At 42.1% G+C, this 26,105-nt stretch overlaps 1 protein-coding gene and 1 long non-coding RNA gene across 6 annotated transcripts in view; one reads left to right on the plus strand and one right to left on the minus strand.

Moving 5' to 3' along the window:
- The window catches only part of PIP4K2A (phosphatidylinositol-5-phosphate 4-kinase type 2 alpha), a 186,814-nt gene that overhangs the window by 128,947 nt on the left and 31,762 nt on the right, over positions 1-26,105 (minus strand). The gene's annotated exons all lie outside the window — the stretch shown is intronic.
- Positions 6,969-24,592, plus strand: LOC132674210 (uncharacterized). 4 transcript variants are annotated; one of them, XR_013556942.2, is made up of 4 exons: positions 6,969-7,163; positions 9,946-10,394; positions 14,558-15,459; positions 23,919-24,592. It is a non-coding gene; the product is annotated as an uncharacterized LOC132674210 (long non-coding RNA). The 4 variants fall into 4 exon arrangements; XR_013556943.1 differs by lacking the exon at positions 23,919-24,592 and adding an exon at positions 7,916-8,125 and having other exon boundaries at positions 14,558-16,449; XR_013556941.2 differs by lacking the exon at positions 14,558-15,459.

The raw sequence follows: 26,105 nt of genomic DNA on the forward strand, positions 1-26,105 counted from the left end.
TATGAATGTGCTACAATTTATTTGGCCATTCTATTTTGTTTCCCATGTTTTGATGCTATACAATATGATGCAAGAAGTGTGCTTGTATGTATATAACCTTCCTAACCAGTGCTTTCTAGGAGATAGATGATCAGGAGTGGGACTGTGGGATCAAAGGCTGTATATCTTTTTAACTTTGATAGATATTTCCAGATGGCTCTCCAGAAAGACTATAAACATATTACATATTAAGACTCTCTACGATGTTTGAGATAGGTTTCTAATACACTTGGCCAAGTAAAGGTTGACTTCTCACCTACGACTTCAGGAGAAAATTAAATACCCACTGAACACATTTTAATTATTCTCCTAAAATTCCAGTGATAATGATTTGTGCTTTTATTACTCTCTTTGCTTCCCTATAATGCTTTTATCTATTAATACTACAAGAAAAAACACAGAAAAACAGATTATACAATTCTTCCACCATGAATTCAAAATAAACATTTGAAAAATGTTGAGACTATGACTTTAAAATATATTGCATTCCTTCCTAATTATCTACCATAGTTTTTATGTTGGCCGTTTAAACTAAAGGGGAGGGGCTGGGGGGAGGAAACGACATATACACAAAAGTCACAAGAAAAAGCCAGGACCTTTCAAGGTCTTTTCCCAATTTGCCAAAGAAAAGCAGCAGGAAGGAATGAAATTAGGAAATCTGTTTTGAAAAGGGATCAGTCCAAAAAGATACAATCTAATACTTAGGGAAAACCATCGAGCAGCTCTAAAATTCTACTCAGAAGGTAGCTCCAAACCCAAAGGCGAGCACAGCCATTCTGTCAACATCTTACAACTGGCTTATCGTCAAACGCTTGCTTCGGCCCACACAGACCCCGCCTGTGGTTCTTCCTATGTACCTAAGCACTCCCCGTACTGTTTTTGGGCACCTCCTTCTCTGCAGGCCCTATCTGAAACCCAGCTTTTCAAGCAGTTGCCTGCATTTGATAAACCCTACCCCTCTGCTTCTCAAATAGACATTTTTGCATTACATTTGTAAAAAGTTTTAATAATCCTGTGCTAATTAAGACTAATGAGCCAGCATAGCATCAGAACAACCAATGTTCACACCTCTGCAAGAAAGTTAAGTCATTAGTGAGGCGCCTGGGTGGCTCGGTCAGTTGGGCGTCCGACTTCATATCAGGTCATGATCTCACAGCTCGTGGGTTCGAGCCCCGCATCGGGATCTGTGCTGATGGCTCAGAACCTGGAGCCTGCTTCGGATTCTGTGTCTCCCTCTCTCTCTGCCCCTCCCCTGCTCATGCTCTGTCTCTGTCTCTCTCAAAAATAAATAAACATTAAAAAAAATTAAAAAAAAAAGTCATTAGCTGAAGCCATTCTGTGGGCCATGAATAAAAAGGGCAGGTGAATCCACTCACTACTTCAGTAGTAAAACGTACTTTTAAGCAAAATTCATTGACCATATTAATAATTATACCAAATACAATGAAAAAAAACCCCTCATGTTTCTAACCCATAGGCTTTTATTTGTAAAAATTATAATATATTGACTGGCACAGATACCTTTCATAAAAACACCTTATTTTACCATGTAAGACTGGATACTAATGGTTTCACATGACGCTTAAGAGAGCAAGATTTTGGGGCGCCTGGGTGGCTCAGTCGGTTAAGCGTCCGACTTCAGCTCAGGTCATGATCTCGCGGTCCGTGAGTTCGAGCCCCACGTCGGGCTCTGGGCTGATGGCTCATAGCCTGGAGCCTCCTTTGGATGCTGTGTCTCCCTCTCTCTCTGCCCCTCCCCCGTTCAAGCTCTGTCTCTCTCTCTGTCTCAAAAATAAATAAACGTTAAAAAAAAAAAGAGAGCAAGATTTTGATCAAGTAGCAAGGAAATTAAAATAACCAGGGTTCAATTACATTCCATTAAATAGTCCTAATTTAATTTCTCATACAGGAAAAAAAGTAACCAGCAAATTTTGATATATGTACTCGAATACAGCATACTGCTCCTCAAGTACTGCATGATTATTTCATGGAATACCAAATTACAATTATGGTAGCAAATACCTTAAGATGCCACTATGAACTCCTTGGCTTCAAATGTGCTGGCTTTCACCCAAAAGTTTACAGTGAGAAAGTCACATCTATGTGGCTTTAATCATTCTTCAACAAAGGATCGTTTATAAAATGAATGGTCATAAAAACAATTAACACCTAACAAATGAAATCTTTCCTGTTAATATTCCATGGACACATGTTTTCACACACCAGAACATTAATGTGGGAGGTTATAAAATTGAAATTCTCTTGGAAAGTGAATCCTTGACTTGTATTTCTTAACTAGGAAATGTGTTTTTTCAGACCACTTTCCCCCCAGACTAATACCTGTAAAAAGATCATTTGGAAAAAAAAACAACTCTGAATACCAGTATTTAAACCCCTTCAAAATTATTTACAAGTAGGTCACGGTTTCATGACTGATATGAGTCTTAGCCATGAAAAATCCTAAAGTTTTCGGTGGACTTATATGTAATATTTTTTAATTGGTCTTTAAAATTAAAGATTAATTTGGGGTATTGAAATTTATACTCATTAAAATTTTTAAAGATTCTCCAAAAGTTTCTCAGTAGGTGTTTTCATCACCAACTATCGCTAACTAAAAGACAACAGGTTGATTTCAAAGCAAAACCAGGGCCTTTGCTGGCTAATTAGCAAAATGGTTTTCTTCTTTCACTATGTTGGTTGAACTAGAAGCTTCCAGATCACATTTCAATAAGGTTCAAAGTGAAAGTCCTTTGTTGGCTGACAAATATGGCAGCTTCCAACTCAGAATATGTTTTCTCTAAAATTCAATGTTCTAAACAGAAGTTGGTTTTCTAAGCTAGTCCACAAAATTCTATATGACCCGTATGTAAATGAAATACTGTTACATGTGTTTCAATGCAGAGAATACTCTCCTTTGCAATACCCATTCTGTCATCAATACAAGACATTAAGCAAAAACCAGGGCGCCTGGGTGGCTCAGCTGGTTGAGCGTCCGACTCTTGATTTGGGCTCAGGTCGTTATCTCACAGTCCGTGGGTCCCAGCCCCGCATAGTGCTCTGCACTGACAGTGTGGAGCCTGCTTGGGATTCTCTTCCTCTCTCTCTCTCTCTCTCTCTCTTTCCCCTCTGCCCCTCCCACTCTCTCTCTGAAAATAAATAATAAGCTAAAATAATAATAACAAAATAAAAGTCAAAAGATTCTGCTAAAGAAAACAGTAATGGAAATTATATGACGTATTTACTTCTCTGGAAGCCTAGTGCTTGAGGCAAAACATAGTTGGGGCTGTTTTTGTTAAAACAAGCAAATGAAATAACCTAATAGCAAACTTTGGGAATATATCTTCCTGTCTGGCTTCTGTAAATTCTATTATCTACTTAATATGCTTTTTTCTCAGTAAAACACTCCTGGTTTCAATAGCCATTCTTTTGCTGCTAGGTGATAATACACTGTTATCATATAGAAAATTATCAGTGTACATTTGGTTTAGGGAAAGTACGTGTAACTAAAGAGAAAGACCATTTAACATCTCCATGGAGCTTTCAAGAGCTCTGGAGACTAAGGACACTCTATGAAAGCCTCATTTTACTTCAAAACATATGGTTCCAAAACTCTTTGATGGTTAAGTGTCACAGGTGCTAACTACATGTTTTTCAACTATAACCAGGGGAGATTTTTTGGTATACAAAGAGAAGGCATAAAATGGAAAACAGGAGAGGTTGGAGATCAAAAACGAGGGAAGGAGAGAGTCATATGCATAACTGAAAAACCCCCACCTGTCTGAATGGAAACTAAGCTAGGAAAAGGGGCAGGAGGAAGGACGGGTCTGGTTACAGATGTGTCTCCACCTGAGTTCAGAGCAGGGCTGGCTTCTGGTGGAAAAGAGACCAAAAAGTCTTGCCAGGGATGGTAGCATAGTTCCAACCTCTAACTGGAAGAAAGAAAGAAAGAAAGAAAGAAAGAAAGAAAGAAAGAAAGAAAGAAAGAAAGAAAGAAAGAAGGAAGGAAGGAAGGAAGGAAGGAAGGAAGGAAGGAAGGAAGGAAGAAAAAGGGAAACCAGTTGATTGGCTTCTAATGTAAGTGTGACACTGGAAACTGATGGCAAATATTGTCATAGATGCAGTGAGCACAAAGCTCCTGAAATGAACAGACCTGGGGGGGGGGGAAGAGAAACCAGAGAAGGAAGCGTCGGACCAGCGCGACCACTCCGGGCATCCAGCAGCAATGACTGTTCCGGGACCCAACCAGACGCGGTGGTGAATACCAGTGTTTCCGGAAATTTCTTAGAGAAGAGCTGGGGAAAACATTTTATATATACATAGGTATGCGTATACAGAATACATATAGGTATTTATACACATACACAAAATAAAAATATATTCGTCTAGGGGTGCCTGGCTGGCTCAGTCGGTACAGCATGTTGACTCTTGACCTTGGGGTTGTGAGTTCGAGCCCCATGTTGGGTGTAGAGATTACTTAAAATAGAAAAAGCCTTTAAAAAGATATATATTTATCTGAAATACCGTCAAACTGGTGAATTCGAAACTATTTACTTAACGTCCTTGGCAATAAACAATTCACAGAAAGAAATTTGAATTAAAATGCAAAGAAAGAAGGGAGGAAAGATCTGATGAACCTTAACTACTGGTCTCCTCTGGATGGAGACAGCACATTGATGATGGATGTTGATGACTTACTATGGTCAGCCACTGTTCTAAGGCTTTCACCTCAACCATCTCCTTTAATTTTCACCACCACATGCTCAGGGATCAGGGCGTCTGGCTGGAAGGTGGCAGCCAGAGTGTGGGCACAGTGGGAGGCACGGCAGGAAATGAGATCGCCCAGGCCCCTCGAAGCTTGAAGGCTGTGTGAATAGTTACAGCGGATGTGAGCAGTTACACAGGGTACAGTCAGAGCTGAGGGGCCAGTGCGGCGGGTCTTTTTGAGGAAATGTCACTGAAGTTGAGGCTTGGAAAAGGGTTACTGAGAAGAGACAGTTCTCACTTTGAATTGCCTTAATGTCCAGACTTAGTTAGAATCTACATGTCCACACACACACACACACACACACACACACACACACACACACAGACAGTCTAGGACTTTCCTCCAAGAATACTTTTCTAGCTGAATGTAAAGAAGCTGTTGTTCTTTCAGGAAGTAGGCAGGCCTGTTACCATTAAACAAAAAAATGTTTGGACAAGTACCCACTAGGAAGAATAAATTATCAAAATAACTAATAACATGTTAATAGGAAATAATCTCTTTTGGCACCCAAGGTTTCAGTGGAATCAAAATTATTATAAAAATATACAGCTATGTTTTGCATACATTCTCTAACAACAAAAACCAACGAAAAGCAAAGGTTCTTCCTCCAAAAAGACTCCTTGTCATTCTTTTTCTCTTAAGGATAAAGACCAAGGAACCTAGCCATCTAACACCTTGAATCTCATTACACCATGAATAATACATCAGCAGGAGCACTGGGAGCACCAAGCCCCTGCTGGCTGTCCCAAAGAGCCTCTCAGGGAGGGATGGGGCTGAAAGCACAGACTCCAACGTAGGGAATCTATCTGAACAGGAAACCGGTTTACACCTCTGCACTGCTTCCAGGGAATTAGAAAAATGGATGAAGAGATTCCTTATCCACGGTGGTTTAGCCTTAAGTACATGTTTGCATCAGTTTCTTACTCATGCACGTTTCACACTAATACAAATGCTTGAAGATACCAGGCACGTCCGTCAAAGGTGCACCTGAGACGTTTCAGGGACAAATCCAGCCAAGCGTGTGGGAACTGGGGAAGGGCCAGGGGAAACAGAAATGAACACTTGTCCAGAGGAGATGGCGGCAGAGATAAATTCCAGAAGGACAGATTAAGAACGGGCAGAAAGCAAGACGGCAGCCTGCACAAGACAGAGATAAAGACCAACTGACACTACACAAAGAGAAACAGAAGAGTCTGATAACTCAATCATGAGTCATGCCAACCTTGAATTAGAATGTCCCCCCCAAAGGGGGGGCTGGCAGGTTAATAGGTTATTGATCAAGGAGCAGCAAAAAAGGATTAGCATGTCCCACCCCAAAATATACCAGTGACGCATACAAATTCTTCTGAACTGAAGGCATCTGAGTTCTGGAAATCCCGTACCTGCCCCAAAGCAGAACTCAATTCTGCTCCCCCAGAGCAACTCAGACCTTCTCTTCTCAGAGAGAACTCAGCACCACACCCAGGCTTTGTCACAAACTATCTCGTCTCCCATTGATTCTCCCAAGGGCCCGCTGATCTTTCCAAAATGCCATGTGCCTTTCCAAAAGTCCCCTCTCTCCCTCCCTTTCTCCCCTAAACTAGGTGTGTGGACCCAAATTCTAACCATTCCTTTGCTACTTATCACTGGGTACTTATAACTGTGGCTGTGACTGTTAACTGTAACTGCATGTTAATAAGCTTGTGTTTGTTTTTTTCCTGTTAATCTGTCTTTTGTCAGTCTAATTTATAGGGCCTTGGCCAACGAACCCTAGATGGGTGAAGGCAAATGAAAGTTCCGTTTTTCTTCCCGGCAGCGGCCTTGTGCAAGTCTTCAAGACAACGAGCGAGTTCCTTAGCAGTCTTGTGGTGTCGGCACAGCCCCATCTTCAGGGGCAGAAACCGAGATCCAGAGATCTCATTCCTGCAGCCTCGCCCCTGCTTCCCCGTGCAGGGCTGCCTGTGGAGGAGCCCTGACTCCTCTGAACACACCTGGGTACTAGGACTTGTGCGATTAGGACTTATGCCTCTGGCCTGAAGGCCCCGAGAGTCCCCTGAGCCCCAGGGAGGCCACGCCCCGCTGCGCCCCACCAGGGGTGGTGTGGGTTCCTTCCCTGATGCTGCAAAACCGTCCGTCACACGTGACCATTGTGTTTGCGTGGGTGACCCTCCCACTGAACCGATTCCTTACAGGCAGGAACTGGGTGTTACGCTTTTTTGTTTGTTCGCAATTTAATGCAGGAAAATGCGATCGACGTTTATTAATTAACCACCGCAGTCAAAGGTAGACCTCGGACTAGAACCACGTGTCCTGGGCTCAGCTCCGCAGGTCTAGCTTCCAGACGGGATGGTGTGCAACGTGCAGAAAGGAATTTTGAAAGGTACAAAAATTATTCTAACAGCATTTTAACATACACCAGACGTAACTCCAACACAACCATAACTGCCTTTTCTGTAACTGTAGCGGCTCAAAGCCGGCCCATCTGGCAAAAGTTGGGGGGGGTGGGGAGGGAAGAATCCCGCTATTCACCTGACTACGGATCATTATGTAACAGCGAGACAGAAAGCGCTGTTCCCAACCCAGCCAATAACAAACCAGACCCTCAAGCAGCACGATTGGCAGTCCTGGTAATTTTATCCCAGAGAGAACAATAACAGACACTATTTTTATTCATACCGGTATTTAATCCTTTTTTTTTTCCTCAGTAATATACTGGATGGCACTAATTTCTATGGGTTAATTATATATTCCCTCAAACAGAATAGGTTTTTCTGGAGCTTTGTTTTATTGAATTCACGAAGCCCTCCCGGAGGAATATTACAGCCAAATGAAGAGTCGTTTCACCAACTGAAAGACCAACTTATTTTCTGCAGGAATGTGCTGTGCAAGCACGGCCTCTTTACCCCACCCTCTTGCCCATACATGGAACCTTTGCTTTTCATCTGCCACCTAATTATGGTGTCACACCTAGCCCGTGATGCTGGCCACGAAATATTTAACCACAGGGACACAGACCTCCACTTTCCTTAATTTCTTAGACTTAGAGCAACTGGTAGACCCTTGGACGCGGACTTGCACGTGGCAGGTATTGATGACAGACACATTGACTAGTCTTCCCATCTGTTGACACAGATGCTACTTGCGAACAATCCCTTTCGTCTTTGGTCACTTTCTTTTGGTGAACCCTGCCTTCAAAAGCACTATTTCCATGCTTATCAGACACCTCTACTCCTAAGAATCATGCTACAGTACTCGGAGAGGGAGAGAGGAAGACACGTGGGAACAAAAAAAGGGGAGATCATTGGTTTTCACCGACCAAAGTTCGTTCCTTCCACCACCCAGGTATGCATGCAGTAAGTATTTATTGCGTACGCACTTTACTCCAGTAGTTTCTAAGCGAGGTGCAGCTCTTTACTCTTGGTCTCAGCTGATGACCCATGAAAAGATCTTCTGAAAATGGAATTTTATAAGTGTACATTCCTTAGAACATTAAAAACATTTATTTGGGCTACTGGGCTACTAACCAGTGTCTTTTTTTTTTTTTAATTTTTTAAAATTTGCATCCAAATTAGCATAGAGTGCAACAATGATTTCAGGAGTAGACTCCTTAGTGCCCCTGACCCATTTAGCCCATCCCCCCTCCCACAACCCCTCCCTTAACCTTCAGTTTGTTCTCCATATTTATGAGTTTCTTCTGTTTTGGCCCCCTCCCTGTTTTTATATTATTTTTGCTTCCCTTCCCTTATGTTCATCTGTTTTGTCTCTTAAAGTCCTCATATGACTGAAGTCATATGATTTTTGTCTTTCTCTGACTGACTAATTGCACTTAGCATAATACCCTCCAGGTCCATCCACGTAGCTGTAAATGGCAAGATTTCATTCTTTTTGATTGCCGAGTAATACTCCATTGTACATATATACCACATCTTCTTTATCCATCCATCCATCCATCCATCCATCCATCCAACCATTCTTTCCATACTTTGGCTATTGTTCATAGTGCTGCTATAAACATGGGGGTGCATGTGTCCCTTCGAAACAGCGCACCTGTATCCCGTGGATAAATGTCTAGTAGTGCAATTGCTGGGTCGTAGGGTAGTTCGATTTTTAGTTTTTTGAGGAACCTCCATACTGTTTTCCAGAGTGGCTGCACCAGCTTGCATTCCCAACCAGTGTCGTTTTATTAAGAAGTTACCAATTATACTTTTCATAGGCAGGTAGAAGGTAGCTAAGGTAACCATTAATCAAAGAGAACTTAATTAATTGCCTTCAGAGAACAGAGCTCAGGGCGGTCATCATTGGTTATGTGACATCTTTCTGGTCCTTCGTTCTTACCATTTACATTGCTTATTGTTCATACAGTATTGATTGGCATATTGACTGAGTATGGGAAAACAACGTTTGTATTAACACAACAGTGGAGAAAAGTAGCAAGCAAATGGGATTATTCTATTATAGCCACCATTACGAGGTAGTATTATTACCTTTGCTTTAACTCTTACAGCACTGTTGAGAAAAAACAGCAAATAAGAAGGGCCAGTACACAAGGCATTGTAAGTAAGGAAAAGAATCTCCTTAACAAGCAAGATGGTTTCCTTAAATGATCAGTGTGACACATTTCTTATGACACAGGAACTACCAGTCCCCAAGCTGGCTGTCATGTCCACTCCACAGAGTGTTCGGAGGAGGGAAACAAGGCCAGGAAACGTTCAAGCCTCATTAAACCTCGGTCACCATCCTCTCACGCTATTTCTTTTGTATTTCCTGACTTGGAAAAAAGGAAACGGGTTTACACTTTGGTGAAGTAACAGAACCCACTGTACATGATCTATTACTTAAATTCTTTGGGATGCTGGTCAGTATCTCCCAGGTACCATTCACAGGCAAATGAACAAACTATTGCCATCTCACAGCCACCACCCCCGTCCCCCAATGCCATCTCCATGTTCTAGAATGGCAGCTGGCAATTCGTCTCCTCCTCCTCATGCCTCTCCTCTTTAGGTCTCCTCTTAGCGTTCAATGTACAGGATTTTTCAAAAGTTATTATCCCATAATATTATTCCCAGATAACATGTGCTTTCATTTCGCAAAGTTTCTTCTACTTCATAAAAGTCTACCAAGTTCCCCTAAATGGCAAATAAAGACTGCATCCCTTATTTTAGGAACTGGGACCGACAGAACTTTCCATTAGTGATGTCTTGATGCCAACCAGCAATGTGACCCCCCAAGACGTCAAGTCCTTGTCCATCCTGAGTCAGAATCAACCTGACAACCTGATCACCTCTCAGCTCGCCATCTCGGATCGAGAGGGGCACCCTAAAAAGCTGAATGTGACACGAGCAAGTACGTTGCAGGTGATGACTCTCTTCATCTGGTACACCACCTCCCTCTACAAGCAACTGTCCAATATGGCAGAACAAGGGTAAAAGACTAAATAGAGGGAATGCCTCGTCTCAAGGATGTGCCAATGAGGGAGCCGTTTTGGAGAGTAGCTCAAAATCCAGCTCCTCATAAGCCCTTCTTGCTGAAGGATCATAGCACAAGAGAGAGCACGAAGGATTCACTTGCTTCAGAACCTCTCCCGAACGCCTGCTGCATTCCGCCCATTGTGGTAGGTGCTGAGGGTTTTCAAGAGAAAATTCCCTTGCCTTCGTGGAGCGTCTTAGTGGGAGGAAATAGGCAATGAAAAAAATACAGAGAATGTCAGGTGGTACCCAGTGCTATGCGTGGGGAAAGGCTGAGTTAAGAGGGATGGTAAGTGCTGGTTGGGGGGGGGGGGGGGGGGGGGGGGGGGCTGCTGTTGTGTAAGGGACTCGAGCCAGACTCTGGTAATTCTTAGCAGAGACCTGAAAGTGACCGAGGGACCAAGCAGTTCAGGACTGTTACTACTGTTCGTATGTGTTAAAAAGACATAAACCAGAGTTTAAGACTATCTAGCAGAAAGGGTTAGTTTAATACAAACCACACTGCCAATACTAGAAACAGGCGGGGGGGGGGGGGGGGGGCAAAAACACGTAATTTTATTACAAATTCCTTATACTTTCTTTGCTGTTATAGTTAGGCCATTCCATTCATTTCTTAAAATTATGTGTATAGATAATTTCTATAATCTCTGAGTTTCACATCAAGATAGTAAAGGTGATTACAACATACATGCTTTGTGAGAGAGGGGTTAGGTCCACCTGGGTTGAGCATTCCTGCCACGGTGTGTGTGCTCACAAGGGAATCACCTCAGAATCACTACGGGGGAGTCACCGATTCCCGTCCCCCCCCCCCCCCCAGGGTCCTCCTGGAGATTCTGTTACCGTAGGGAGTCAGACTGAAACTTACCAGGCAAGTCAAATAATTAAAAAACTACAAGTCGTGCAAGTGTTACAAAGGAAACAAACAAGCTTATGGAGAGGAGGATGAGGGGTGGGGAAGGGGGAAGTTTTGTGCTTACCCGGGAGGGTCGGGGAAGAATTAAGAGCTCCCGGGAGGGAGAGAACTTGCAAACCGTCGGGGAGGATGTGGTTCACACCTCAACTGGGAGCAGCCGCAGGTGACTGGTGGCTGCCATTTGGGCTGAGCAGAACAATGAGACAGAATCGGCTCCGAGATGATAAAACGTTGAAGATGAGTCAGAGGTTCATGGGGGTTCAGTACACTATTCTCTCTGCTCTTGAAATATTTTAAAGTTTCCATTAATAGTAAAAGAAAAACAAAAGCCTTCAAAAGCACCCCTGGTTGACAGTTTCCTACTTGGCCATTTGCTTGGTTAAACTCAAACCAATCAGTAACAGAGCCTAAAACCATCACATACATTTTTAAAATAACACTAAGATGGGGGCACCTAGGTGGCTCAGTCGGTTGACTGTCTGACTCTCGATTTCAGCTCAGGTCATGATCTCTTGATCCGGGAGATCCAGCCCCATGTCAGGCTCTGTGCTGACAGTGTGGAGCCTGCTTGGGATTCTCTCTCCTCCAACACCCCCCCCCCCCCCCACCGGCCCCACTCTCTGCCCTTACCCTGCTAGTGTGGTGTGCATGCATGCACGCTCGCTCTCTCTTTCAAAATAAATAAATAAACATTAAAAAAACCCAAAACCCTAAGATATAACTTAGCATCTTAACCAGCCACCAAGACACTAAAGTAGCCCCCTACCAAAGTCTAAATAACAGCAACAATCTGAAGGTTTATTACAAAGAGGCAAGTGTGTTCCAATGAAGAGTCAACATGATAGGCCATTAGGGCTCTAGAGAAAAAGAATCTAAAAATACTAGAACATTCCCTGCCACTCTGGTTCTTCTAAATGAAAAGCCGACCATTTAATTATGTTAGGAGCCAGCACATCAGTTAAAGCCCCAAGAAGTTTCCCTTTCTCGCTCCTTTTAAACCAGTATGAATAAAACATAACAAAAATTACATTCACTTTTAATTGTTTGACTTTTATTTTTTACATGTCTCTATTCTGTCACAATGGCCTAAAAATATCAGGTGCATGACTTTTAGCCCTGCCAATCCCCTTTTCAGTAATACACAAGAAATTAAATATGCGTTAACCAGACCTCAGCAAAGAGCCAGCACAGGCTCCCCAGAGGGATCCCATAAGTTTACACCCGACATACCCTGGGTGTGTGTGTATCTTTATGAGGTCCCTAAATTCTGTTTCAGCAACACATGGCCAAAAAACCCCACAAACAATAAATCCAAATGGAAGGTAGGGCTCACTGGCATACTTTTCTTGGTGGCTATTTCCAAACCTTTCTGTATTTCTGTTACTCTGTTGCTGTATGGGAAGCAGTCTTCTCCCACCCTAAAGAAAACAAGCTTTTGAAAAAGCAAAGAATCATGAGGGCAACCCTGCTCTCTGAAATGAATTTACCGTGATGAAAAGTTCGCTTACAGTAGATTCATAATCTTTTTTCCTAATCGGCTGCCGAGAGTATCCACGTTCCGATACAGAACAAATCTCAGCTACTTAGATTTTGAAGAAAGCTGCCCATTCCATCCTAGGCAATGTATTCTGCAGGAACAAAGGCGCCAGAAACAAAATAATAAATGTACAAGGACTTTTGCAGTCTTGTTTGGGGCAAACCCAAAAAACTGGAAATAAGACTTTTTCCCCATCAATAGATAATGGTTGAATACGTTAAGGCATATTTATAGCACGGAATATTATGCAGCTATTAAAATGAATGTGCACTATATGTATTGTCCCAGAAGGGTTTACAATTTAAAATGAACAAATAAAATACCTAGCAGTACTAGCTGTGGAGTAAAATAACGTCTTTACAAATTCTCTAAAAGCTTTGTGATCTTGGTTTAGGTAATTGTATGACATCAAAGACAGAAGCAACAACCACAAAAAAAAAAAAAAAAAAAGATAAACTGGCAGACTAGGTCAAAACTGAAAATGTTAATGCTGCAAACAATGCTATCAAGAAAGGGAGAGAAACCCACCACATGGGAGATGAGATTTGCAAATTACATCTCTCATAACGGTCTTCTATCTGGAAGAATTTTTACAACTCAATACTAAAGACAAATAACCCAATTTAAAAATGGACAAAATATATTGCTCCAAAAAAAGACACACTTCTTCAAAAAAAGATGCAGGGGCACCCGGGTGGCTCAGTTGGTTAAGTGTCTGACTTCGGCTCAGGTCATGATCTCACGGTTCCTGAGTTCAAGCCACGCATCGGGCTCTGGGCTGACAGTGTAGAGCCTGCTTGGGATTGTTTCTCTACCTTTCTCTCTCTGTCCCCCTCCACTTGTGTTTTCTTTCTCTCTCTCAAAAATGAGTAATTCTGTAAAAAAAAAGAGAGAGAGAGAGAGAGAGATGAATGTGGCCAATAAGCACATGAAAAGAGGCTCAACATCATTAGCCATGAGGGAAATGAGAATGAAAACCACAGTGAAATACCACTGCCCTCCACTAGGACAGCTGTAAATCCCTAAGACGTTAGGAAGCATGAGCAAGTACGTAGTGAAACCAGAGACCTGATACATCCGTGCTGATAAGCAAAGGGATACAACTGCTTTGGAAAAATGTCTGGCAACCCCTTGGCGTGTTAGACAGAGAGTTACCGTAGGACCCAAAGATTTTGCTCCTCGGATACACCCAAGAGAAATGAAAACATATGTCCACACAGCATTATTCATAATAACCCAAAAAGTCTAAACAACCCAAATAGACATCAACTGATGAATGCACAAAGACACCATGGTCCGTCCATACAACAGAATATTACTCAACAATCAACAGGAAGGAAGCGATGCCACATGCTGCAACATAGATGAACCTTGAAAACATTATGCTAAGTGAAAGAAGCCAGTCACAAGCGATCACACACAAATCGACAGAGGCAGGAAGTAGATTTGTGGTTGCCTAGCGCTGGGGGTAGGGGCTGGAAGGGACGGGAGGTTTGGTTTCTTTTAGAGGGGATGAAAATGTTCTAAAATCAGATTGTGACAATGGTTACAGAAGCCTGTAAGACTACTAAGAAACACTGAATTGTACACTTCAAATGGATTTTACATTGTACATTTGTATTACATGTGAATTACAGCTCAACAAAGCAGTTTTTAAAAAATGGGTTGCTTTTCAGAAGTGCCTGGGTGGCTCAGTCAGTTGGGCGTCCGACTCTTGATTTCAGCTCAAGTCATGATCCCAGAGTTGTGGGATCGAGCCCCATGTGGGGCTCCATGCTGAGCGTACAGCCTGCTTAAGATTCTCTCATTCTCTCTCTCTCTCTCTCTCTCTCTCTCTCTCCCTCTGCTCCTCTCCCCAGTTTGTGCTCTCTCCCTCTCCCCCCTCCTCCCCCCAGTTTGTGCTCTCTCCCTCTCTCTAAAATAAAAATTAAATAAAAAAATTAAAAAAAGGTTCGCTTTTGAAAAAATTCTCTAACTAGCAAACCTAAAAATGGAAAATGAGGACCAGGTACTTGGATTTTAATTATGTGAATTTTTTACCGTCCACTTAAATAAGACGCTGTGGTCATTCAAAATCATGCTTGTGAAATATATTTCATGATGGTATAATATTACAAAACTAAAGCAGAGTACAAAACGATACATATTTATAACGTAACAAAATAAGACTGTTTGTAAAGAAAAGGCTGGAACTAACAATGAGCCTCTAGCCTAGATGGTGGAATTGTGAGCAATTTAAACACTGGGCTTTAGAATTTTCTTTATCTAGGAAACCTGGATGGGGCTCAGTTGGGTTAGGGGTCCGACTCTTGGTTTTGGCTCAGGACATGACATCGCAGCTTCCTGGGATGGAGCCCTGTGTCGGGCTCTGCGCTGACAGCATGGAGCCTGCTTGGGGTTCTCTGTCTCCCTCTCTCTCTGCCCCTCCCCCACTCACGCTGTCTCTCTGTCTCTCTCAAAATAAATAAATGCAAAAAAAAAAAAAAACCATAGAATTTCCTTTTTCTAAGTTTTCTCTAATAAGCATGTATTATTTTCCCTTCTTTCCTTCCTTCCTTCCTTCCTTCCTTTCTTTCCTTTCAGCAGGCTCCATGCTCAACATTGGCCTTGGACTCACAACCCGGAGACCAAGAGTTGCATGGTCTACAGACTGAGCCGGCCAGGAGCCCCGAGCATGCACACACTTCTTTAATCATAAAAATAACGACTTGATTTTTCAGATGAACCACATGTACGAGGAAGTCAAGCACACCACTGCAACGTATGTAACTACAGTTTATTAACGCCCTATATTAACGGATATCTCTTTTTGTTTTTCCTGGTAAAAAGTCCCGTACATCTCAAACTGTTTCACCTAGATAATACTGCGTAACAGGATACTCCAAAACTCAGCGGCTTCAACAACCCCCATCTTATTCGGTTCACAATTTTACAAGGGTCCAGAATCTGAGTAGGGGCTCAGGCATGAAGTGTTTCCATACAGTCTGAGCTTTCCAAGGTGACCCGCTCTTACCTCTGAGTCCCCGGGGTGTCTGTCAGCTGGACTGGGTCTTTCCTTTTCCACCAGGTCCCTTCTCCTAGTCCAGCTCAAGCCTCTTTGACTTGGTGGCAGGTTGTTAGGAGGGCCAAACAGAAGCTGCGGGGCTTCTAAAGGCCTGTGTCTTGAAGTCACAAGGCACCGCGTTCATCACATTCTGTTGGTCAAAGTGAGGGCCAGCCCAGATTCCAGGGGAGGAGAAAAATCTCTTGAGCATAAAGGAATCAGAGGAACAGTTGGTGAACCCATCTGCAGACAAGGTGCGGGCAGGCCCAGAGGAAAACTATATCCAAAAGAATGAGCCCTTGGCTATTGAGATAGATACTTTTTTTTTTTTTTTTAATATTCATTTATTTTTGAGAGACAGACAGAGTGTGAGTTGGGAGAGGCAGAGAGAGAGGGAGACACAGAATCTGAAGCAGGCTCCAGGTTCTGAGCTGTCAGCACAGAGCCCGATGCGGGGCTCGAACTCACAAATGTCATGAGATCGTGACCTGGGCTGAAGTCAGACACTTGACCGACTGAGCCACCCAGGCGCTGAGATAGATACTTAATAGAAACACTTTGTGTTTGGTAAAAGGTTGTGGCTCTGTGGGCTCTATTTTCCACTGTCTTATAAAGTAAGAGATTCACTTGCCTGAAAAAAATGTTGGCCCTTTCATTTAATAAAAATCAAATGATTCTGTGTTCCAAAACATTACTGTTTTTTTAAAAGTCACGGCAAAAAAAGGGAGAACCTTAATTTCAGAAATTAATATTATTTTGCAATAGCAGGGATATCCAGTAAAAAGTCTAGGCTTTGCAGGCCATATGGTCTCTGTCACAGCGAGTCAATTCTGTTTGACTAGCACAGAAGGAGCTATAGGCAATACGCAAACAAATGAATATGGCTGTGATCCAATAAAACGTTTATGGACACTGAAATCTGAATTTTATATAATTTTCACAAGTAATGATATATTTTTCTTTAAAAAAATTTTTAACCACTCTTTTGCATGTATACAAAACCCAGTCTTAGCTCAAGGGCCATGTAAAAACAGGCCGTGGGCCAGACTGGGCCCATAGGCCATAGTCAGCTAATCCCTGTGCTAGAGTTAATTCAAAAGATACCATACAAATGCCAAAAGGTGAAATACTCCACTGAGCACCTTATACAAACATCCACATATATTTCCTGTATAAAATACTCAACCTTGGTGGGGCGCCTGGGTGGTTCAGTCGGTTGAGTGTCCGACTTCCGTTCAGGTCATGATCTCTCAGTTTGCGGGTTCGAGCCACCCGTCGGGCTCTGTGCTGACGGCTCGGAGCCTGGGGCCTGCTTCCGATTCTGCATCTCCCTTTCTCTCTGCCCCTTCCCCGCTCACGCTCTGTCTCTGTCTCTCTGTCTCTTAAATATAAATAGAATATTAAAAAAATAAACACAGATGTTACTACAGGGCCTCTAAAATACTAGGAGGATCTGTTCTCACATTAAACCTGCCTAATTTGTGAATTCCTCCGGACTCGGATACGGCTCCTAGAGTCTCTATTCAGGGACAGGTGACTACAAGCTGACGTTAGCTGGGGTTCACCTACCGTGCTGACCCTTGTTTGGAACGCCTGGGATTCTCACCAGGCGTCTGAAGAGACACAGATGGTCCCATAATCTTTAAATATGCATCATATGCGTCTGAAAATTCTGGCATTAACCCAGGGCATGGACAATGTGCAATCACCCACCATGTTACCTGCAGGCCTGTTTTCACACAAGACTGATCTTCTGGGCCCTTCTGCGTTTTGCCCTACGAGAGGCCATCTCTCTCTGATGCACGTGCGCACACACACACATCACACACACACACTCACACACACACACACATACACACACACACACATACACACACACACACAAAGGCAAAAGCTAATTTTACGTTACAGCACAGTACAAATGACAATGAGGAAACTTTATGTCCGATCAAGTCAATAAACCCTCAGCCACTAACAAGGGGAGCCATGAGATGACACATTGCTCCTTATGATCTCAACTCTTCAAAGTTACGCTTACTACCGCAGCTTCAGGCCTGCCCTTTAACATCTTAATAGGATTCACATTTTACAGGTCTCCTTCAGTACCTACGCTTTGCCATCACACTTTACGTCACCAGAGAGACTCGGTCCACAGAACCTACTGATCCTTCTGAGTTTTCTAAACACCAAGCAGGGACAAGAACCCAGGACCTGAGTCGGAGGTGGATTTGCTCCTGACCCTTTAGAGTATCAGCTTAGCCAAGTCACTTTCTTTTTTTTTTTTTAAGGTTTTTTTTTTTTTTTTTAATTTTTTTTAATGTTTATTTATTTTTGAGACAGAGAGAGACAGCATGAATGGGGGAGGGTCAGAGAGACAGGGAGACAGAATGTGAAGCAGGCTCCAGGCTCTGAGCTGTCAGCACAGAGCCCAACGTGGGGCTCGAACTCACGGACCATGAGATCATGACCTGAGCCGAAGTCGGAAGCTTAACCGACTGAGCCACCCAGGTGCTCCTAGCCAAGTCACTTTCTCACTCAGAGCTGTTTTCTCGTCTGTCTGTCAAATGTGAATAATAACACATGCCCCCTCTCCTCTCTTGTGGAAAGGTCAAGTGAATGACAACGGCACAACTAGCACAACTGAAGTTACTTTCTTTTATCAGACACTTTCCCCTCAAGCATTAACAGCTATCTTTTGCTCAGTTCTTCAGGGTCTGATAAAGAAGTCTAAATATGGGCACCTTGACGGGCTCCTTCCATAGAAGCATGTGATACTTGATCTTGGGGTCGTGAGTTCAATCAGGCCCCATGTTAGGTATAGGGCTTACTGAAAAATAAATAAAATAAGATTAGAAAAAAGCAAAGCAAAGCAAAGCAAAGAAAGGAAGAGAAGAGGAGAGAAACGAAAAGAAAAAAGAAAAGACAAGACAAAGAAGAAGAAGAAGAAGTAGTCTAGGGACACCTGGGTGGCTTGGTCAGTTAAGTGTCCAACTCTTGATTCTGGCTCAGATCATAATCTCACAGTTCTTGGGATTAAACCCTGTGCAGGGCTCTATCCTAATAGTACAGAGCCTGCTTGGGATTCTCTCTCTTCCTCCCTCTCACTCTCTGCCCCTCCCCTGCTCCCTCACTCTCTCTCTCTCTCAGAATAAACAAACATTAAAAAACAAAAAAGAAATCTAAACATTTAGCCTACGTTTTGTTTTGTTGTATTTATTTTGATTTTTTAAAATATTTTTTAATGTTTATTTATTTTTGAGAGAGACAGAGACAGAATGCGAGTGGGTTGGGGCAGAGAGAGAGGGAGGCACAGAATCCAAAACGGGCTCCAGGCTCCGAGCCATCAGCACAGAGTCCGATGCGGGGCTTAAACTCATGAGCTGTGAGATCATGACCTGAGCCGATGTCGGACACTCAACGGACTGAGCCACCCAGGCGCCCCTGTTTTATTTTTAATCACGGCTTCATCTTTCAATACTGAAGAGTCTTATTTCATTTTAATTTCTCCTCATGGTTTAGTATCTCTTTTCTGACAACAACAATATGAAACTAGAAATTAGTTACAAGAAAAAAACTCGAAAAAACAATAGTAGAAAAAAACCTAGAAAAAATAATGCCACTAAACAACTAATGAGTCAACCAAAAAATCCATGACAAAATAAAAAAATACCTGGAGAAAAATGGAAATGGAAACACAATATTTCAACATCTTTGGGATTGCAGCAAAAGCAATTCTAAGAGGAAGGTTTGTAACAATACAGGTCTACCTCAAGAAACAAGACTAATCTCAAATAAACAATCTAACCTTATACCTAAACGAACTAGAAAAAGAAGAACAAAGCCCAAAATTAGTATAAAGAAGGAAATAATAAAGATTAGAGAAGAAAGAAACAAAGTAGAAACTAAAAACAACAACAACAAAAAACTAATAGAAGAGATCAATGAGATTAAGAGCTGGTTCTTTGAAAAGATAAACAAAACTGACAAACCTTTAGCCAGATTCATCAAGAAAATGGGAGAACTCACTTAAAATCAGAAATGAAAGAGAAGTTACAACTGAGACCACAGATATACAAAGGATTAGGAGACTACTGCAAAAAATTATACACCAAACTGGACAATCTAGAAGAAATGGATAAATTCCTAGAAACATACAATCTTCCAAGACTAAACCAGGAAAAAAATAGAAAATCTGAACAGATCAATTACTAGTATAAATTTTTTTTAATGTTTATTTATTATTAAAAGACAGAGAGACAGAGCGTGAGCAGGGGAGGGGTAGAAAGAGGCGGGAGACACAGAATCTGAAGGAGGCTCCAGGCTCTGAGCTGTCAGCACAGAGTCCAACACAGGGCTCAAACTCACTAACTGCAAGATCATGACCTGAGCCAAAGTCGGCCGCTTAACTGACTGAGCCACCCAGGCGCCCCAATCAGTTGCTAGTATAAAATTGAATGAGCAATCAAAAAACTCCCAACAAATAAAACTCCAAGACCAGATGCCTTCACTGGTGAATTCTACCAAACATTTAAATAGTTACCTATTCCGGGGCGCCTGGGTGGCTCAGTCAGTTGAGTGTCTGGCTTCAGCTCAGGTCATGATCTTATGGTTTGTTGAGTTCAGGCCCCGGGTCGGGCTCTGTGCTGACAGCTCAGAGCCTGGAGCCTGTTTCAGATTCTGTGTCAACCTCTCTCTCTGCTCCTCCCCCGCACGTGCTCTGTCTCTCTCTCTCTCAAAAATAAACATTAAAAAAAAAATTTTTTTTAAGAGTTACCAATCCTTCTCAACCTATTCCCAAAAAATAAAGAGAAAACAATGTTTCCAAATTCATTCTATGAGGCCAGCATTACCCTGATACCAAAACCAACCAAGACACTACAAAATAGGAAAATTACAGGTCAATATCCTTAATGAACATAGATGCAAAAATCCTTAACGAAATATTAGCAAACCGAATTCAACAATACATTAAAAAGATCACTCACCATGATCAAGTAAAATTTATTCCAGGTATGCAAGGATAGTTCAATATTCATAAATCACTGTGATACACCACATTAACAAAAGGAATGATAAAAATCACATGATCATCTCAATAGATGCAGAAAAAACATTTGACGAAATTCAACAATCACTCATGATAAAAACTCCCAATAAAGTGGGTACAGAGGATAGAGGAATCATATCTTGATACAATAAAGGCCATATATGACAAACCCAGAGCTAACGTTATACTCAGTGGTAAAAAGCTGAAAGCTTTTCCTCTAAGATCAAGAACAACACAAGGATGTAATGTCCACTCTTGCCACTTTATTCAACACAATACTAGAAGTCCTTGCCATGGCAATCAAGACAAGAAAAAGAAATTAAAAAAACATCCAAAATGGTAAGAAAGAAGTAAAACACTTGTTATTTGTAGATGCAATAGTACCATATAGAAAACCTAAAAACTCCACCAAAAAACTACTAGAAATAATAAATAAATTCAGTAAGTTGCAAAATACAAAATTAATATATAGAGATCTGTTGCATTCCTAGACACTAATAATGAACTAGCGGAAAGAGAAATCAAGAAAACAATCCCACTAGCAGTTTTATCTGAAAGAATAAAATACTCAGAAACAGATTTAACCAAGGGAGTGAAAGACCTGTACCCTGAAAACTAGAAGACACTGATGAAAGAAACTGACGATGCCACAAATAAATGGAAAGATATACAATGCTCATAAATGGGAAGAATCAGTATTTTTTAAATGTCCATATTACCCAAAGCAGTCTACAGACTGCAGCCCCTATCAAAATACCGAAAGCATTTTTCACAGAATTGGGACAAAGAACCCTACAATTTGTATCAAACCACAAAAGACCCCATATAGCCAAGCAATCTTGAGAAACAAGAACAAAACTGAAGGTGTCACAGCCCCACATTTCAAACTATACTATCGTAAGCTACAGTGGTCAAAACAGTATGGTACTGGCACAAAAATAAATACATAAATCAATAGAAAAGGACGGAGAGCCCAGAAATGAACCCATGCTTGTATGGTTAATTAATCTACAACAAAGGAGGGAAGAATACAGATTGAGAAAAACGCTCTCTTTTATGGGAAAACTGGAGAGCCACACACAATAGAATGGGATTGGATAACTATCTGATACCATACATAAAAATAAACTCAAAATGAATTGAAGACCTAAACGTCAGACCTGAAACCATAAAGCTCCTAAAAGAAAACACAGGCAGTAATCTCTTGCACATTAGTCTTTTTTTTTTTCTCTTGCCCATTGGTCTTAACGATATTTTTTTGGATCTATCTCCTCGAATAAGGTCAACAAAAAGCAAAAATAATATATTGGGACTACATCAACATAAAAGGCTTTTGCACAATCAAGGAAACAAAAAGGCAACATATGGAATGGGAGAATACGCTTGTAAATAATATATCCAATAAAGTGTTAATATCCAAAATACATAAATAACTCCTACAACTCAACACCCCCCCCCAAAAAAAATCTGATTAAAATATGGGCAGAGGACCTGAATACACTTTTTCCAAAGAAGACATACAGATGGCCAACAGACAGACACATGAAAAGATGCTCAACATCACTAATCATCAGGGAGATGCAAATCAAAACCACAATGAGATATCATCTCATACCAGTCAGAATGGCCATCATCAAAAATGCAATAAACAAGAAATGCCGGCATGGATGCAGAGAGAAGGGAACCCCTGAGCGACTGCTGGTGGTAAAGTAATTTGGTGCAGCCTCTGTGGAAAACAGTATGGGCATTCCTCAAAAATTAAAAATAGAATTACTATACGATCTCATAATTTCACTCTGGGTATTTACGCAAAGAAAATGAAAACACAAATTCAAAAAGATATATTCAGGGGCTCCTGGGTGGCCCAGTTGGTTAAGCGTCCGACTTCGGCTGAGGCCACGATCTCATGGTTCGTGAGATCGAGCCCCACGTCGGGCTCTGGGCTGACAGCTCGGAGCCTGGATCCTGCTTCGGATTCTGTGTCTCCCTCTCTCTCTGCCCTTCCCCCATTCACGCTCTGTCTCTCTGTGTCTCTCAAAAATGAATAAACGTTAAAAAAATTTATAAAAAAGAAAAGACATATTCGCCTTTACGTTTATTACAGCATTATTTACAATAGCCAAGAAATGGAAGCAATCTAAGTGTCCATAGACAGATAAACTGATAAAGGAGATGTGGTGTATATATATCCAATGGTATATAAGCCAGCCATAAACAAAGAATGAAATCTTTTGTGACAGAATGAAATTTTGTGACAACATGGATGGACCTTGATGGCATTACACGGAGCGAAATAAGTCGGACAGAGACAGGCAAATACTGTGTGATTTCACTTATATGTGGGATCTAAAAAACAAAGCACGTGAACAAACAAACAAAACCAGAAACAGACTCAAATCCAGAGAACAATCTGATCGCGACCAGAGAGAAGGAGGGGATGGGGATGGGCAAACAGGAAAAGGGGATGCAGAGGTACACTCCCCTAGTTATAAGATAAATAAGTCATGAGGATGAAAAGTACAGCACAGAGGACCTAGTCAATAATATTGTGATAACACTGTATGGTGACAGATGGTAAGTACACTCACTGTGGTGACCACAGTGTAACGTCTACAACTGTCAAATCACTACGGTATGCACCTGAAACTAACACGACATTGGATGTCATGTATATACTTCAATTGAAAGTTAAACTTTGTTTTTCTTAAAGTGTACGATCTTGAAATGTTTTCTTTATCCCTGTGCTGGAACTGCCCAGCACTTCCTGGCTGTCATTGGCTACAAAAGGTAGCAGCACATCAGCCCCAGACCCCACTAGAAATAGTCTGAATCATCCTATCCTAAAATACCAACAAGAAGTTTGGAGCCCAGTATCTTTTACGTTTAACATGGACTCTTTTTTGTTCTAGATGCATTCCCTTACATTTTCCAATGTAACTCCCCTACTAGGGGAGTTTTAGGACTATGCCAACTCCCGACTCCTGTGGTTTCGGATGCGCGGCCAACCATCTTTCAGTTTATTTTCTCCACTGGTTTGCTGTTTTACTATCCATGAATGCTTACGATAAAAATGTACATTTAGGGGCACCTGGGTGGTTCAGTCGGTTGAACGTCCAACTGTTGATTTCAGGTCATGATCCCCGCCAGGGTCGTGGGATCCAGCCCCACACATCACGCTCCTTGCAGAGTGTGGAGCCTGAAGATTCACTCTCTCTCACGGTGCCTGGGTGGCTCAAGCGGTTAAGCATCTGATTCGATTCTGGCTCGGGTCACGGTCTCACGATTTGTGGGATCGAGCCCTGCGTCGGGCTCCTCGCTGATAGCGTGGAGCCTGCTTGGGATTGATTCTTTGTCTCTGCCCCTCCCCCACTAACATGCCCACTCTCTCAAAATAAATACATAAACATTAAAAAAAAAAAAAAAAAGATTGTCTCCCACCCCCCCCCCCCACGCCCCTCTCCCCTGCTCACACATACTCTCTCTCAAAAAAAAAAGTAAACTTAGCCAATCTCAAAGATACTACTAATTGGGGCTTTTTAAATGAAAAACCAGCATCAAAATCTATGGTATCAACAGCCCATCGGCAACAAATATCCTTTGCCCCATTCTTCGATTTTTCTCCTAGCCAGTCCAAAGGAAACTGTCAAAAAACCTTTTAAAGCATCTCTCTCTGTGCCCTCCCAAAAAAGCTTACATGCAACGTGTTTCACCAGTATTCCTTGAACTGTACTTGTGTGTGTCATTGCACTCTTTTACGTACATCTCATATTCACAATAAAACATTATACCCACCGGCTCTCCTTGTCCTCTTACAGGTATTTTCCACCTCAAAACAAAACCCCGTCTTAACGAAACATAATTTATGTTTATCAGAAAACCTGAAGCTCCCTCCCAATATACAGCATCAGCTCAAGCGCCCTGGTATGAAAAAGATCCTTGGTCTACAGGGCACCACAGTCTCCTGATGCGTCACCCGTGCAAGCAGAGCCACCTGCTAGAAACCGTCATGATGCCCCACGCATATGGCAGGGTGACCATTTGTGAAGTGCCACTGGGTTCTCTGAAGACTTCTGGGAAAACGCCCAGTCCGTTACTGCTGCTCCCTAGCATTTTGCTGCCCTGCCAAACCATTTCGAGTGGTACGCGGGTGTGTCTTCCCAGCATTCCTTAACGCCCATCCTGCTCACGGCCGCCCCGCTTCGGCTCCCCGTGCACAGCTGCTTCTCTTCTTGCGTCGTCAGCTATTCTCGGCAAGTGTCCAGCCTCGCAAAACAGCGGGTCAGTGAGGATTATTTTCATGCTTGCGGGACAGACGCAAAGAGAGAAACCTCATTCCTGGTGACAATCTTGTCATTCAAGGTCAACTACGGCAAAGAGGCCATGTATCTATTTGTAAGAATTCTAAGGTTTACATTTGCCAAAGGATTTTGATTCTCAGAACGGTTCTGCTTTGGGGCGTGTGGGTGGCTCAGTCAATGGAGCACCCAACTCTTGGTGTCCACTCGGGTCATGACCTCACAGTTCGCGGGTTCGAATTTTGCATTGGGCTCCATGATGAAAGTGTGGGGTCTGCTTGAGATTCTCTCTCTCCCTTTCCCTCTGCCCCTTCCTCACGCGTGCGCACGTTCTCTCTCACTCTCTCTCAAAATAAATAATAAACTTTAAAAAAAAGAAACCTTTAAAACAACGGTTCTGCTTTGAGTGCTTAAAATTATGGAATGAAATTATAATGTATAATTATATAGCATGAGAGCTCCTACGCATATAATTTTTAAGAGGAGTTTATTAACAAAGTACGCGTGCATACTCTTCAACTGATTTTGGTTTTTTCTTTTAACCCAATGTTTTTGGTATTTACTATATAAGGTCTAGTACTTACTGCTAAATAGGCAGAGTGGGATAGGACCTGAGAATTGAAGTCTTTATGTCTCTGAACCCTACTTACCAACTGTAATAAATTTCAGACCAAAAGTGAGTCATTAAGAAGAAAATCTCCTCGGCGTGCCTGGGTGGCTCAGTCGGTTAAGCATCCGACTTCAGCTCAGGTCACGACTTCACCGTTCGTGAGTTCGAGCCCCGCGTCAGGCTCTGTGCTGACAGCTCAGAGCCTGAAGCCTGCTTCAGATTCTGTGTCTCCCTCTCTCTCTCTCTGCCTTCCTCTGCTCAAGCTCTCTGTGTCTCTCTCTCTCTCTTAAAAATATATAACATTAAAAAAAATTTAAAAAAAAAAAAAAGAAAGAAAATTCTTGAGCAATTTTGGTCACGACACAGAATCAAAGTCTCAGGATCTAAAAAGCTACACGCTGCCTAATCCTAT

Source organism: Panthera onca, chromosome B4 (assembly GCF_046562875.1).
Source record: "Panthera onca isolate mPanOnc1 chromosome B4, mPanOnc1 haplotype 2, whole genome shotgun sequence".
Classification (NCBI taxonomy): domain Eukaryota; kingdom Metazoa; phylum Chordata; class Mammalia; order Carnivora; family Felidae; genus Panthera; species Panthera onca.